This window comes from Heptranchias perlo, unplaced genomic scaffold (assembly GCF_035084215.1).
Source record: "Heptranchias perlo isolate sHepPer1 unplaced genomic scaffold, sHepPer1.hap1 HAP1_SCAFFOLD_138, whole genome shotgun sequence".
NCBI lineage: Eukaryota > Metazoa > Chordata > Chondrichthyes > Hexanchiformes > Hexanchidae > Heptranchias > Heptranchias perlo.
This window is the reverse complement of record NW_027138624.1, coordinates 622,084-635,482: the sequence shown is the minus strand read 5'-3', so window position 1 is coordinate 635,482 and position 13,399 is coordinate 622,084. Positions and strand designations below refer to the sequence as shown.

The following is a 13,399-nucleotide window of genomic DNA, read 5'->3' as shown; positions in this document are numbered from 1 at the left end:
CCAATGGAAATGTTCAGAATATGCTTTGTTGAGGCTGTGACGTCAGGGTCAAACCCCTGTCCAAAAAAGGCAGGCCACATTTGGGAGTTTAATAACTTTGAAATGAACATTTTTCTTTTGTGACTTGTGCAACTTCGATCAATTGAATAGTTATGAAAGAGAATCAATGCAGTCATTTGAACTTCTGGCTGATAACCCAAACAGAGGTTTCTGCAGTGCAGCAGTTATCACGTTTGCTTTATACGTGGAAAGTCCCTGGTTCAATCCTGAACAGAAACATTATGTTGGGGCAAATTTATTTTTTCTCTGTGAAATAGCCGGTCTGTTAAATTTAACACAAATTCGTGGTCTCACGAGCACTGAACATTTTAAACCGAGCCCTTAAAAATACAGTGTGTAAAATGAGAAGGGATAAAAAGTTCATCGCACAAAAGAAATTATTAAAGTTTTCCAACTTCCCTCAGTCGCCTTTCATTCTGCAAAATAACGTTATCGGTTAATTAATGGTGATGAAAACAATGATTGTTTTTTTTTCTTCTCACAGACTTTGAGTCAGTTCATGCGATGAATACAACAAGTGTTCAAAAGTTGCTTCCCTGACCGGGAATCGAACCCGGGCCGCGGCGGTGAAAGCGCCGAATCCTAACCACTAGACCACCAGGGAGCGCTGTTAGTTGGTTTATCAGATGTAATATGGATTTCCCTTTCTCTGTGATTCAGCTTTTAATTATTTTTAGCTCCTGATTGCGGATATTCCCGTGATTAAATAGGAATAAAGTACAATATGCTCAGGAAAACCCGGGGAGGTGGCATCCCGCTCACCGAGCCTTTCCAGCAGAATTTATCTCACCAAGCACTGGAGTGAGTGAAACTTTCTCCGGGGGGGTCTCAATGTGGAAAGGGTGGCGAGTGAAGGAGCTATTTGTAAGTCAGGATGGCCGAGCGGTCTAAGGCGCTGCGTTCAGGTCGCAGTCTCCTTTGGAGGCGTGGGTTCGAATCCCACTTCTGACATGAGTTATTTTGACTCCGATTTTATTTGTTGCTGGAGCTGCGGTTGATTTTTCGGCCCAGTTGATTTGCTCTTCCCGCAAAAAGCAACAAGGTCTCGATGCACGGCACGTTTTGCAGCCCACCGGCTCATCCCCAAAACGAGCTTTAAACGAAAATATGCTTTAAACACAAGGCAACAACTATGGAGAGAACAGACACTCGGGGAAATGTACCATAGCAACAGGAGAGGGCCATTCAGCCCCTCGAGTCCGCTCCGCCATTTGATAAGATCATAGTTGACCTGTGATCTAACTCCACATACCTGCCTTTGGCCCATATTCCTTAATACCTTCTGTTGGCAAAAAGCTATCGATCTCAGATTTTAAAATTGCAATTAAGCAAACATCAATTGCCGTTAGGGGAAAAAAGTTCCAAAATTCTTCCACCCTTTGTGTGTCGAAGTGTTTTCTAATCTCACTCCTGAAAGATCTGGCTCTAATTTTTAGACTGTGCCCCCAAGTCCTAGAATCCCCAACCAGCGGAAATAGTTTCTCTCTATCCAGAAAATGTCAATGACACAGTCAATGAAAGGTGCAGTTCACGAAGGCGGCTCACCAGCACCTTCTCAAGAGCAATTAGGTTCTGGGCAATAAATGCTGACCTTGCCATTGACACCCACATCCCATGATTGAAGACAAAAAAAAGTCGCCTGCATGGCCGACTAATTTCCTGCTGCTAAACGACGGGAAGAATGAAACCATCGGCTTCAGTCCTTTGAACGAACTGTATACACTTGCCGTCGAGCTCAATCCCCACTTGGTCCTCTGCCCCGAATATCCACTGCATCAGAAAATCGTCCATAACATCGAATCACAGCGTGAAAACATCATAGAAGGAGGCCATTCGGCCCATCGTGCCTGTGCCAACTCTTTGAAAGAGCTATCCAATTGGACCTACTCCCCTTCCCTTTCCCCATAGCACTGCAAAATTTTCCCCTTCAAGTATTCATCCAGTTCCCCTTTGAATGTTATTATTGAATCTGTTTCCACCACCGTTTCAGGCAGCGAATTCCAGATCATGTCAAGTCGCTGCGTAAAAAAAAAATGTCCTCATCTCACCTCTGTTGCCAATTACCTTAAATCTGTGTCCTCTGGTTACCATCCTTTCTGGCACTGGAAATAGTTTCTCCTGATTTATTCTATCAAAACCGTTCATGATTTCAAACACCTCTGTTAAATCTCCCCTCAACCGTCTCTGCTCAAAGGAGAACAACCCCAGCTTCTCCAGTCTCTCCACCTCACTGAAGTCCCTCATCCCTGGCACCATTCTAGTAAATCACCTCTGCGCCCTCTCCAAGGCCTTGACATTCTTCCTAAAGTGTGGCGGGCAGAATTGTGTGGTGGCCAGCTGGGGCCTAACCAGTGATTTATAAAGGTTTAGCATAAGTTCCTTGCTTTTGTACTCTATGCCTCCTATTAATTAAGTCAACGATTCCTAACACTTTTTTTTCCTCAAACTATTCAACTTGTCCTGCCAACTTCAAAGATTTGTGTACGTATAGCCCCAGGTCTCTCTGTTCCCGCATCCCCTTTAAAACTGCACCATTTAGTTTAAAGAGCTGGTAAAGAGTTGGCACAGGCACGAAGGACCGAACGGCCTCCTGTGATTCTATGATTCTTTCTTTTTGATTACACCTCTATGAAGCGCTTTGGGATATGCCCCAGAAGTGGAAGTCAGCAGTTCACTTTCTCCATTAACACTTCCATCTGACCTGGGCTGGATTAAATAGATGTTTTCGGGGTGTAATGGTTATCATGTTGGCTTCACACACGAAAAACTCCCGGTTTAATCCCGGGTCAGAAACAATTTGCTGTAACTTGCTCCACACAAACTTCCAGGCGCAAGCTTTCTCTCGTGTAAATTGGGCTGCAATCCTTTCACATTCAATAACGGCTGCACCAGATTCCTGGTCTCATCACCACTGAACACTTTTAAGCAGAATCCTAAAATAAAGTGCGTAAAATGAGAAGGGATGAAAGTCAGAACAGTTAGCGTAGTTTCGACAGTCACTCGGCAAACTTGTTAGCATTTCGTTCAGTGCGAAACAGAAAGTTGTGGGTTTATTAATTGTAATTATAAGAATCATCTCAGAGACTTGAAACAGTTTCTCCTTGTTTGCTCTATCAAAACCTTTCATAATTTTGAACACCTCTATCAAATCTCCCCTTAACCTTCTCTGCTCTAAGGGTATAATCCCAGCTTCTCCATTCTCGCCACATAACTGAAGTCCCTCATCCCTGTTAACATTCTAGTAAATCTCCTCTGCACCCTCTCCAAGGCTTTGACATCTTTCCTAAAGTGTGGTGCCCAGAATTGAACACAATACTCCAGCTGCAGCCTAACCAGTGTTTTATAAACGTTTACCATAACTTTGTTGCTTTTATACTCTATGCCTCTATTAATAAATTCCATTTCACCAGGCTGTCTATGTCCTCCTGAAGTCTGATAGTATCCACCACATTGTTCACAACATTCCCGAGTTTCGTGTCATCTGCAAACTTTGAAATTATACCCTGTATACCCAAGTCCAGGATATTAATGTATGTATCAAAAATGAAAACTTCTTGCAGTGTGACTTGTGTGATTTTAAGCCGAGTTCATACAACATCTTCTCATAATTTAACGCATTGCACCCTGGTAACAATCTGGTGAATCTGTGCTGCACTCCTTCCAAGGCCAATATATCCTTTCAGATTAAAAGGGTATAAACTTGAAATAAGCGTCACTGTGGATCAGTTTTCGCTCACTCAAAGTTATCTCTTGAGTGAAATAAAAGAAAGCGCTTTTAAAGAATAAGGAAACATCCACTATCGCCCCTTTTGACAAGCCTATTTGCGGCACTTTATCAATCGCCTCGACACAACATCAACCACATTGACCTCATCAGCCCTCTCTGTTAACTCATCACAAAACTCAATCACGATTTGTCTTTAACAAATCCACAGTGGCTTTCTATTTTCAATCCACACTTGTCCAAGTGACTCTTAATTTTGTCCCAGATTTTCATTTCTAAAAGCTTCTCACCACCGTGGTTAAACTGACTGGCCTGTAATTGCTGGGTTTATCTTACACCCATTGATGAACAAGGGTGTAACATCTGCAATGCTCCAGTTCTCTGGCACCAAACCCTGTATCTAAGGAGGATTGAATGATTATGGCCAGGACTCTGCAATTTCCACCCTTACTTTCCTCAGCAACCTAGGATGAATCCCATTCGGACCAGGTGAATTATCTACTTTAAGTACAGCCAGTCTTTCTAGTATCTTCTCTTTATCAATTTTCACCACTTCCAGTATCTCAACTACCTCCCATTTTACTGTGATTTCGGCAGCATTTTCTTCCTCGGTATGCACAGATGCAGAATACTCATTTAGTACCTCAGCCATGCCCTATGCCTTCATGCGTAGATCTCCTTTTTGGTCCCTATTCGGCCTTACCCATCCTCTCACAACCCGTTTACTATTTATATGCCTTTAGAAGACTTTTAATGACTTGATGAAGGGATCCAATGTGATATATCCAAGTTTGCTGATGATACAAAGCTTGGTGGGAAAGGCAGCTGTGAGGAGGACACAAATAGTCTGCAAAGGGATACAGACAGGTTAAGTGTGTGGGCAAGAAGGTGGCAGATGGAGTACAATGTGGTGAAATGTGAGGATATTCATTTTGGTCGGAAGAACAGAAGAACAGAATATTATTGAAATGGTGAGAAACTATTAAATGTTGATGTCCAGAGAAACTTGGGTGTCCTGGACACCTGAACTCCAGGTTGTGCTGACCTAGTATAAACATCCAAAACCTGATGACGGAGAAAGGCTAAATAAACACTAAGACAATAAACAACCCTTGGTGGTTTCTGAGAGTCAGCAAAGTGGGATGGTTTACGACCATGTGTTAAGATCAGTGGTGCTTACGTACAGAACAATGCAGCCGAATCGTATAAAGATAGGGCGTGCTCCCTCCTCAAATGCGAGAGCTCTCAATAGGGGACAGTCAGAAGTCCATTGCCACAGGCAGCCCGCAAAGGTGAGGTCAGATATACCTGGATTCGCAGACAGGTCAGGTTGTGTTGATTGTTTGTCATTAATGTAATCTGTAGACAGTTGTATTTTTTTTTAATTCGTTCACGGGATGTGGGCGTCGCTGGCAAGGCCGGCATTTATTGCCCATCCCTAATTGCCCTCGAGAAGGTGGTAGTGAGCCGCCTTCTTGAACCGCTGCAGTCCGTGTGGTGACGGTTCTCCCACAGTGCTGTTAGGAAGGGAGTTCCAGGATTTTGACCAAGCGACAATGAAGGAACGGCGATATATTTCCAAGTCGGGATGGTGTGTGACTTGGAGGCGAACGTGCAGGTGGTGTTCCCATGCGCCTGCTGCCCTTGTCCTTCTCGGTGGTAGAGGTCGCGGGTTTGGGAGGTGCTGTCGAAGAAGCCTTGGCGAGTTGCTGCAGTGCATCCTGTGGATGGTGCACACTGCAGCCACAGTGCGCCGGTGGTGAAGGGAGTGAATGTTTAGGGTGGTGGATGGGGTGCCAATCAAGCGGGCTGCTTTATCTTGGATGGTGTCGAGCTTCTTGAGTGTTGTTGGAGCTGCACTCATCCAGGCAAGTGGAGAGTATTCCATAATAATAATACTGTTGAATGTAAAGTTGAAGACAGCTGTAGTGCAAATCTGTTGTAAGTCAATCTATAAAACTTGCTATTTTGTAAGCACTCGGACTAAAATCAAGCAGAAGTTACAGATTGTTGATGAATTCACAACCCATAGTTGCGACAGTAACGGGAGAAATCCGCTAACATTCACTTTACATACAAACATCACACCCATAGTTTATATTTTCACACGTTCTTTTTTGCATTTCGATTCGAAGTCCAAACACCGAAAGTCGAAGTGTTTTTCAGAAGTTTCCCCTCCTGTTATGTATCTTGAGCAGTTTCCCACATCCTTTTCCTGTGATGTGATAATTCTGGGTGCAGGATGAATGTAATTGGATTTGCTGCAGTCCGCTGATAGCAGACGATGGAAGCGAGCGCCATGCTGCCGCTGACAGGGGAAGGCAACTTCTGATGCTGCCTGACATCTGGTGGGAGTGAACGGGCATTTGAAAGCCAACCCATTCCACCAATCTGGGAGCTATAAAGCGGTGCTCGACAAATATTGATAGAAACAAACACTTATCGTAGCGTCTAGGCCTCGTGGCGCAACGGTAGCGCGTCTGACTCCAGATTAGAAAGTTGTGTGTTCAAATCACGTCGAGGTCACATTTTTGTCCCTTCAAGCTGGTTTATATAATTCTGCAATTAATATTTTCTTTGCGTCTTCACAATTAACAGAACCCTGCTCTGAAGTCTGCCTCTGGTTCCCCAGTGTCAGGGATGGAAGCACCTGATGCCCTCATTTATTTAATGCAACAAACAGAAGACAAACACACGTTTTAGTTCAAAAACCACCCTGCAGGTGGACACATAGTGAGATAAACACAGGGAAGACATGCAGACAGTATCCGGAAACATCGGGAAATAGACAAGAGAAATCGATTGAGCGCTTTGTTATCAGAAAATTGTCGGAACTTCCACGGTCAATAAAAGGGCTTTTGTTGGTCGGTTTCCCGTTGAAACTTATAATTCAGGAGAACATGGTAAATGTTTGATTCGGTTCCCTCGTCTCCCACCAGCGGAAAAAGTTGTTCGATCCCACCCAACTAACTCCTTTCAAGAAGCCAATCTGTTTAAAGCCTTCCAGATTTAAAGCGAATAAAATTTGAAATGAGCGTCACTGAGAATTAGTTTTCTCTCACTCAAATTTATCTGTTTAATGAAGTAAAAAATGCAGGTTAGAAAGAAGAAGGGAGCGGCCACTGTCACCCTTTTTGGCACGAGAAGAAATTCGATCTGGATGTTCATGGAGACCAAGTTCCAAAATAATGTTTCTGCCCGGGATCGAAACGGGGCCCTTTTGTGTGGAAAGCAAACGTGATAACCACTACACTACGGAAACCGATGGCATTTTATTCAACACATTGAGCAACTGAATGGGGTCCTCTCTCTGCTCGTACTTGGAATGTGTTGTTTCAAGTCCATCAAGAGAGACAGACAGTGGCTGCTCCCCCTTTTCTTTAAATACTCTCAGGGTGGTGGGTTTGAGCCCCACGTTGGGCGAGTACCGTTTTAAACTTTTATGCTGCTTCCACCGGTGAGCCCCAGCTCTGACACTTCCCCCTCCCGCTTCTGTCTCACCGCTCACGATGGGGCCGCGCCCGGGCTGAATCTCTCCAATTCGGTTTCCGCCCCTGTCGCAGCATGAAATGGTCCTTCTCAAAGTCACAATTGATACCCTATGTGACAACCACCATGTAATCTATCCCTCCTCATCCTTCTCAAATACAATATCTCACCGTGCTGTTATGCTGTGAGACTAGTTTCCTCTCTCTGCTCTTATTTGGAATGTGTTGCTTTTCCATCTGATAACACTTAGTATCATCGAATTATGTTAGTCCGCAAGAGGAGATCATTCGGCCCATCGTGCCTGTGGTGGGTCAAACACACGTATTCGTTCAAAATTCGTTCAGAGATGGATTGAGTGCTTTTTTATCAGAAAATTGCCTGAACCCCCACAGTCTACAGCTTTCCGCGTCGCTTTCAACCACACGGCCTATTTTTGTGTCACCAGCAAATTTCTCAATCATGCACCCTACGTTTAAGTCCAAATCGTTAATATATACCACAAAAAGCAAAGGACCCAGTACCGAGCCCTGCAGCACCCCACTGGAAACAGTCTTCCAGCCGCAAAAACACCCGTCGGCCATTACCCTTTGCTTCCTGCCACTGAGCTAATTTGTGATCCAATAAACCACGTTCCCATGGATCTTTACTTTTTTGACCAATCTGCCATGTGGGAAATTTTCAAAAGCCTTGCTAAAATCCATGTCGACGACATTAATGACGCCACCCTCATCGATCCTCCTTGTCACCTCCTCGAAAAATTCAATTAGGTTATTCAGACACGACCTCCCCTGAACAAATCCATGCTGACTGTCCTTGATTCGTCCGTGTCTTTCCAAGTGACAGTTTATCCTGTCCCTCAGAATTGATTCCAATAATTTAAAATGGAGTCTTTCTCCTGCTTGCTGCAATAACGGATAAAGCGGCCAGGGTGCATTCAGGCCCGGCTAGCTCAGTCGGCAGAGCATGAGATTCTTAACTTCAGAGTCGTGGGTTCGAGCCCCACGTTGGGCGTGTATCTTTTAAAACTTTTATGCTGCTTTCACTGGCCAACAGTGCAGAAATGATGCAGAATGAAGCACAAAACCGGTAGTCAGGATGGCCGAGCGGTCAAAGGCGCTGCGTTCAGGTCACAGTCTCTTCTCGATGCGTGGGTTCGAATTCCACTTCTGACATTGCTTATTTATACGACTATGTGGCAATATTTTATTTGTGGATTGGGCTGCAGCTGATTTTTCGACCAAGTTGATTTGCTCCTCCCACAAAAGCAACTGGCTTTGTCATGCATATGTGACTTGAGAAGTTTCAAACGGTGATATGTTTGACATATTAATGACCTGGACAAAGAAATAGAACAGCAGTGGGAAACATTTAAAACGATGATCAATGGAGTCCAGGAAAAAATATATCCCACTGAAAAGCAAGAACAAACTAGCCAGAAATGACACACCAGGGATAAATAAAGAAATAAGGGCAAATTTGAAACTAAAGAAAAAGGCCCACACTGGACAATAAAGGAGAGAGGGGAATGTGAAAAGACTGGGAAAGAAGTTTAAAGAATTATTAGAAAGGCAAAAAGGAATATCAAAAAAAGCAAAGTATTCTAGACACATCAACAGCCAAAGAAAGTTTCGGATAGGAATAGGGTCACTCAGGGATTCACACGACAAACTCACAGGCAATGACAGCGAAATGGCAGAAATATTAAATCATCACTTTGTTTCAGTATTGACCAGGGAGACTGGTATTGTGGGGATGACAGTAGAAGAAGAGATCAAAAAAGTATGTAAGACATTTAAGATCGAAGGGGGGAGATAATTGATAAACTAATCAAACTCAGAGAGGAAATTTCCTGTAAGGTGCTTGACCAGAGTTTCAAACCGCTCAGCCACGCTAATTTCCGTATTACTGTTCAGGAGCTCATTTCACAGGGTCACGATTACTGTCCTCCATTGAGGAAGGCTCAGTGAAAGGCGGAAATTGATCTATTAATAGAATCATAGAATAAGACAGCGCCATTCAGATGCCATTCGGCCCATCGTACCTGTGTCAGCTCTCTGAAAGAGCTGTCCAGTTAGTCCCACTCGCCTGCTGTTTCCCCATAGACCAGAAAATGTTTCCATCCAAGCGTTTATCCAATTCCCTTTTGAAAACTGTGAGTTAAGTAAAACAATATTGAAAGGGGTGCTGGGGTCTCTGCAGCGTCGATATAGAGAGTGTGATGATTGAAGTTATCAAGATGGTTGCTTTACGCAAGGTATGTTGTGCAATCATCCTGAAATATCTTCAATATCCAATACAAATTGAATTGCAAATCTGACGGACAAACACTGGAAAACAAGTCACGAGTGAACGCAAATCATCTGGGACCCGTTTTCAGCCTCACCGCACTTTAAGTAAAGTGAAATAACTTTGCATTGAAAAGATTTGGAACTTGCATCTGTGCCTTTATCTGTTCCATTTCTTAAAGTTGCTGGCGTCTGATGATGGACACGCCTCTGCTCCCTCTATTGAACAAGAAAGGAGGTGTTTGACGGGACCTGTTGGTTATGAGTTCATCCTTTGCATTGAGTGGGTTCGCGTCCTTTAAACGGCGTCAACTTTAGCCCAGCGGTGAAATTCGCAGCAAACAAGTTCGACACCGTCTCACCGCGGGCGCTGACTGACATGTTTATTGTTATTTCTTTCAGACATAAATAAATAGTAACCGTGATTTTAATTAGCACTAAGTGATTTTTAGGTAGTCTCCTTTAAATGTTTCAAAGGCGACTCCTAATTTATGATAGTCCGGCCATGTCACCAGCCCTGTTGAAAACAAAACATGTCTCTGCTTTTCGTGTCTTTTTATCGTAAGGCAAAATATATGTTTCCCGTGACCTCTGAAGGATGGACAAGTATATTTCAGAAAGCAGAAGCAAGTTCACCTCGCTTAAATCGTCTGACCACGTTAGAGGCGATATATGTATATATATATATATATATGTAAAAATATATATGTAAAAATATGCAAGCAGTTGCTGTCTGTTTCTGTGGTTGTCTTTTTTCTGTGTGTGTCCATCTGCAGGCCGATTTTGAATCAATACCAGTGTTCGTGTCAGTTTGTTGCATGAAATAAATCAGGGTATCAGGCGCTCCCCTCCCTGCCACTGGGTAGGTACTGAGTCAGGGTTTCGACCAAACTTCTGTTTTTTTTTGTGAAAAAGCAATTAAAACCTTCATTCGGGAATTATCCAGTCTCATGTGAGGGGTGAAAGAAACAGTGAACCCGATGCGATGTGAACACGCAGCCTTTTGATCTGGAGTCAGACCTTTGCGCCACGCACTCTGAAGACAGGATCCTGGACGTTATTATATGTATGAAAGTTTCTTCAAACAACGTTTCATTTATCCCACCTTGGTTGAACAGATCGGTATCAAATCTCTACCATATCCCACCGGGAATGAGACAGAATTGGAAGCAGTCTTCACCCCCAATATCACCCTGGCTTTTTGCGCCGACTCTCAGCGGACTGCGAGTAATGGACTTTGTTCATATTATTCAGCAATTTGAATCGTTAAATATTTAATCATTTTCAATGGGGACAAGATTTCGAAATGTTTCCGGCTGGTTTTGAACCGTGGACTTTTCGTGTGTTGGGTGAACGTGACAACCACTGCACTACGGAAACCTGCTGCCTTAAACTCCGTATTACGGATATAACCCCTCAGCCAAACTAATTTCCGTATTACTGTCCAGGAGCTCACTTCACAGAGATACATTTACTGCGCTGTATTTTGGAAGGCTGCAGAGAAGGATAGGTGGAGATGGTCAGGCAGGGAATCCCAGAGCATCGCGCCGACACAAACATTTCACTGTTCTTTTTTCATGTGCCTGATATCCGACCGCAGTGTAAATTATGGCGAATCAGGCATGCTCAGATGACATTGTTCACAGAGTATTTTCTTGCAGCCAAATCACACATTCGAAAACTTGAAATGAGATGAAGAGATCGGAGACATTTAAAGTATTCCCAGTTGCTGCAGATCAGGAATTAAAACCTGGCACCGGCTGCTGGGCAATATGAATGAGGCAATGAATCCAAAAGTGGGCTCGAACCACCAACCTTTCGGTTAACAGCCGAACGCGCTAACCGATTGCGCCACAGACACGGTCTGGTGCTTTCCCTTGCAAGATACACTAAAGCAGCGTGTCAACGAGCCAAAGTTACATGTTGCAGCCACAGAAATGCAATTGTCCATTATCAGTGTTACTTTTTCAGAAATAAAGGATGGGACATTGTTTGTGGAAACATGGAAACGGTCTGGTCTCGCTCACAGCATCGATATCACCGCCAACCAGCTCTCCTGCAACCGGCGCGCCCACCGGTGCTTTGTCTGTTACTAATTAGCACTGTGGGAGAACCTTCACCACACGGACTGCAGTGGTTCAAGAAGGCGGCTCACCACCACCTTCTCAAGGGCAATTCGGGATGGGCAATAAATGCCGGCCTCGCCAGCGACGCCCACATCCCATGAACAAATAAAGAAAAAGTATTCCAAGCGTCCTGACGCTGATGTCAGGTTTTGATCCCTGATCTGCAGTAACTGGGAGCGCTTTAATTGGCTCCGACCTCTTAATTTCACCCACAACATCAGAGTAACTGTTCCAGGGGGACATGCCGACTTAGCTGCGTCTTGTCCGCCTGTCTGGCCAGTCCTTTATTCGCCTCCAATTCCGTTTCCCAAAGCGTATCTGCAGATTCACAAAGCTGTTTGTCATTTCGGTTCCTTTCCATTTTTCCAGCTCCCGACTGGCAATAATTTGCAAACCTGGTTGCATCCCTGCGCCTTGCATTGTGTCCAGGGATGGGTTATATGCAGAGACTGGAGAAGCTGGGATTGTTCTCCTTCGAGCAAAAAAAGGTTAAGGGGAGATTTAATAGAGGTGTTCAAAATTATGAGGGGATTTTGATAGAATGGATGGGGAGAAGCTGTTTCCATTCGCAGGAGGGTCGATAACCAGAGGACACAACCTGCATTTATATAGCGCCTTTAACGTAGTAAAACGTCACAAGGTGCTTCACAGGAGCGTTATTAAACAAAACTTGACACTAAGCTACATAAGGAGATATTGGGACAGGTGACCAAAAGCTTAGTCGAAGAGGTCGGTTTTAAGGTATGTGTTAAAGGAGAGAGAGGCGGAGAAGTTTATGGAGGAAATTCCAGAGCTTAGGGCCTCGGCAGCTGAAGGCACTGCCGCAAATGGTGGAGCGATTAAAATCGGGGATGCGCAAGAGGCCAGAATTGCAGGAGCACAGAGATTTTTTTTATTCGTTCATGGGATGTGGGCATCGCTGGCTCTGCCAGCATTTATTGCCCATCCCTAATTGCCCTTGAGAAGGTGGTGGTGAGCCGCCTTCTTGAACCGCTGCAGTCCTTGTGGTGAAGGTTCTCCCACAGTGCTGTTAGGAAGGGAGTTCCAGGATTTTGACCAAGCGACGATGAAGGAACGGCCGATGTATGTTTGATGCAGTGTTCACTGGTGGTTGGGAATAGTTCATTGCACAAAAATAATTCAAGTCTGTGACACACTGAATGTTTTTTTTAATCACCACTGATACATTCTGTTACACACTGAAGGAAATGCTAACTTGTTTGCCAATTACAATTAAAACGTTAATAAATCTTCGTGCTTTGCATATCATGAACTTTTATCCCTTCCCATTTATATACTGTATTTTAGAAGTCTGCTTAAAAATGTTTAGTGCTTATTATACCAGGAATCTGGTGCAGCCGCTGTTAAATTTAAAATGGTTTGTAGCCCCTTTCACGCTTGATGAAGCTCGACCCTGGAGGTTTATGGGGAGCAAATCGCAACAAAATGCTTCCCCCCGAGGGTAAATCGGGGATTTTCTTCGTGTAACTGGTGAACATGATAACCACTACACTAAGGAAACGACAAACTTTTCGGTCTCAGGTCTGAAGGAAGTGTCTTGGGAAAATATGAACTGCTGACTCTCTTCACATTGACTCTTTTCACGAACATTTCCTCGATCGAAACTACACAAGTCACAGGGAAAAAATGTCAAAGTCATTAAACTCCCGAATTAGCCCCAAAATCTATCAATCTCAGTTTTGAAATTTTCAATT

General features: G+C 44.0%; 6 non-coding genes across 6 annotated transcripts; 3 read left to right on the top strand and 3 right to left on the bottom strand.

The window, feature by feature from the left end:
- Window positions 1-592: 592 nt before the first annotated feature.
- trnae-uuc (transfer RNA glutamic acid (anticodon UUC)) lies at window positions 593-664 on the bottom strand. The gene has a single exon. It is a non-coding gene; the product is annotated as a tRNA-Glu (tRNA).
- Window positions 665-928: 264 nt separating this feature from the next.
- Window positions 929-1,011, top strand: trnal-cag (transfer RNA leucine (anticodon CAG)). The gene has a single exon. It is a non-coding gene; the product is annotated as a tRNA-Leu (tRNA).
- A 5,227-nt stretch (window positions 1,012-6,238) lies between these two features.
- On the top strand, window positions 6,239-6,310 carry trnaw-cca (transfer RNA tryptophan (anticodon CCA)). The gene has a single exon. It is a non-coding gene; the product is annotated as a tRNA-Trp (tRNA).
- Window positions 6,311-6,973: 663 nt separating this feature from the next.
- Window positions 6,974-7,046, bottom strand: trnag-ucc (transfer RNA glycine (anticodon UCC)). Its single transcript has one exon. It is a non-coding gene; the product is annotated as a tRNA-Gly (tRNA).
- A 1,165-nt stretch (window positions 7,047-8,211) lies between these two features.
- Window positions 8,212-8,284, top strand: trnak-cuu (transfer RNA lysine (anticodon CUU)). The gene has a single exon. It is a non-coding gene; the product is annotated as a tRNA-Lys (tRNA).
- A 3,059-nt stretch (window positions 8,285-11,343) lies between these two features.
- Window positions 11,344-11,419, bottom strand: trnan-guu (transfer RNA asparagine (anticodon GUU)). Its single transcript has one exon. It is a non-coding gene; the product is annotated as a tRNA-Asn (tRNA).
- Between the last annotated feature and the right edge of the window lie 1,980 nt (window positions 11,420-13,399).